The sequence below is a fragment of the Toxotes jaculatrix genome, chromosome 18 (assembly GCF_017976425.1).
Source record: "Toxotes jaculatrix isolate fToxJac2 chromosome 18, fToxJac2.pri, whole genome shotgun sequence".
Classification (NCBI taxonomy): Eukaryota; Metazoa; Chordata; class Actinopteri; family Toxotidae; genus Toxotes; species Toxotes jaculatrix.
Window position 1 is genome coordinate 967,659 of NC_054411.1, and position 3,096 is coordinate 970,754.

The following is a 3,096-nucleotide window of genomic DNA, read 5'->3' on the forward strand; positions in this document are numbered from 1 at the left end:
TATACTATGACGTTTTTTATGACATTTTGAGGTCAAAAAAATTTTTGACTTTTTTTGACATTTTTTAACACCTTACTATACTATGACGTTTTTTATGACTTTTGGAGGTCGAAAAAAATTTTGACTTTTTTTACCCGAAAAAAACGCCTTACTATACTATGACGTTTTTTATGAGTTTTGGAGGTCGAAAAAAATTTTGACTTTTTTTGCCCGAAAAAAACGCCTTACTATACAATGACGTTTTTTATGACATTTTGAGGTCGAAAAAAATTTTGACTTTTTTTGCCCGAAAAAAACGCCATACTATACTATGACGTTTTTTATGACTTTTTGGAGGTCGAAAAAAATTTTGACTTATTTTGTCCGATTTTGACGCCTTACTATACTATGACGTTTTTTATGACATTTTGAGGTCGAAAAAAATTTTGACTTTTTTTGCCCGAAAAAAACGCCTTACTATACTATGACGTTTTTTATGACTTCTGGAGGTCGAATAAAATTTTGACTTTTTTTGCCCGAAAAAAACGCCTTACTATACTATGACGTTTTTTATGACTTTTGGAGGTCGAAAAAAATTTTGACTTTTTTTGTCCGATTTTGACGCCTTACTATACTATGACGTTTTTTATGACATTTTGAGGTCGAAAAAAATTTTGACTTTTTTTGCCCGAAAAAAACGCCTTACTATACTATGACGTTTTTTATGACATTTTGAGGTCGAAAAAAATTTTGACTTTTTTTGCCCGAAAAAAACGCCTTACTATACTATGACGTTTTTTATGACTTTTGGAGGTCGAAAAAAATTTTGACTTTTTTTGTCCGATTTTGACGCCTTACTATACTATGATGTTTTTTATGACTTTTGGAGGTCGAAAAAATTTTTGACTTTTTTTGCCCGAAAAAAACGCCTTACTATACTATGACGTTTTTTATGACTTTTGGAGGTCGAAAAAAAATTTGACTTTTTTTGCCCGAAAAAAACGCCTTACTATACTATGACGTTTTTTATGACATTTTGAGGTCAAAAAAATTTTTGACTTTTTTTGACATTTTTTAACACCTTACTATACTATGACGTTTTTTATGACTTTTGGAGGTCGAAAAAAATTTTGACTTTTTTTACCCGAAAAAAACGCCTTACTATACTATGACGTTTTTTATGACTTTTGGAGGTCGAAAAAAATTTTGACTTTTTTTGCCCGAAAAAAACGCCTTACTATACTATGACGTTTTTTATGACATTTTGAGGTCAAAAAAATTTTGGACTTTTTTTGACATTTTTTAACACCTTACTATACTATGACGTTTTTTATGACTTTTGGAGGTCGAAAAAAATTTTGACTTTTTTTGTCCGATTTTGACGCCTTACTATACTATGACGTTTTTTATGACATTTTGAGGTCGAAAAAAATTTTGACTTTTTTTGCCCGAAAAAAACGCCTTACTATACTATGACGTTTTTTATGACATTTTGAGGTCGAAAAAATTTTTGACTTTTTTTGCCCGAAAAAAACGCCTTACTATACTATGACGTTTTTTATGACTTTTGGAGGTCGAAAAAAATTTTGACTTTTTTTGTCCGATTTTGACGCCTTACTATACTATGATGTTTTTTATGACTTTTGGAGGTCGAAAAAATTTTTGACTTTTTTTGCCCGAAAAAAACGCCTTACTATACTATGATGTTTTTTATGACTTTTGGAGGTCGAAAAAAATTTTGACTTTTTTTGCCCGAAAAAAACGCCTTACTATACTATGACGTTTTTTATGACATTTTGAGGTCAAAAAAATTTTTGACTTTTTTTGACATTTTTTAACACCTTACTATACTATGACGTTTTTTATGACTTTTGGAGGTCGAAAAAAATTTTGACTTTTTTTACCCGAAAAAAACGCCTTACTATACTATGACGTTTTTTATGACTTTTGGAGGTCGAAAAAAATTTTGACTTTTTTTGCCCGAAAAAAACGCCTTACTATACTATGACGTTTTTTATGACATTTTGAGGTCAAAAAAATTTTTGACTTTTTTTGACATTTTTTAACACCTTACTATACTATGACGTTTTTTATGACTTTTGGAGGTCGAAAAAAATTTTGACTTTTTTTGTCCGATTTTGACGCCTTACTATACTATGACGTTTTTTATGACATTTGGAGGTCGAAAAAAATTTTGACTTTTTTTGCCCGAAAAAAACGCCTTACTATACTATGACGTTTTTTATGACATTTTGAGGTCGAAAAAATTTTTGACTTTTTTTGTCCGATTTTGACGCCTTACTATACTATGACGTTTTTTATGACATTTGGAGGTCGAAAAAAATTTTGACTTTTTTTGCCCGAAAAAAACGCCTTACTATACTATGACGTTTTTTATGACTTTTGGAGGTCGAAAAAAATTTTGACTTTTTTTGCCCGAAAAAAACGCCTTACTATACTATGACGTTTTTTATGACATTTTGAGGTCAAAAAAATTTTTGACTTTTTTTGACATTTTTTAACACCTTACTATACTATGACGTTTTTTATGACTTTTGGAGGTCGAAAAAAATTTTGACTTATTTTGTCCGATTTTGACGCCTTACTATACTATGACGTTTTTTATGACATTTTGAGGTCGAAAAAAATGTTGACTTTTTTTGCCCGAAAAAAACGCCTTACTATACTATGACGTTTTTTATGACTTCTGGAGGTCGAATAAAATTTTGACTTTTTTTGCCCGAAAAAAACGCCTTACTATACTATGACGTTTTTTATGACTTTTGGAGGTCGAAAAAATTTTTGACTTTTTTTGCCCGAAAAAAACGCCTTACTATACTATGACGTTTTTTATGACATTTTGAGGTCGAATAAAATTTTGACTTTTTTTGCCCGAAAAAAACGCCTTACTATACTATGACGTTTTTTATGACATTTTGAGGTCAAAAAAATTTTTGACTTTTTTTGACATTTTTTAACGCCTTACTATACTATGACGTTTTTTATGACATTTTGAGGTCGAAAAAATTTTTGACTTTTTTTGCCCGAAAAAAACGCCTTACTATACTATGACGTTTTTTATGACTTTTGGAGGTCGAAAAAAATTTTGACTTTTTT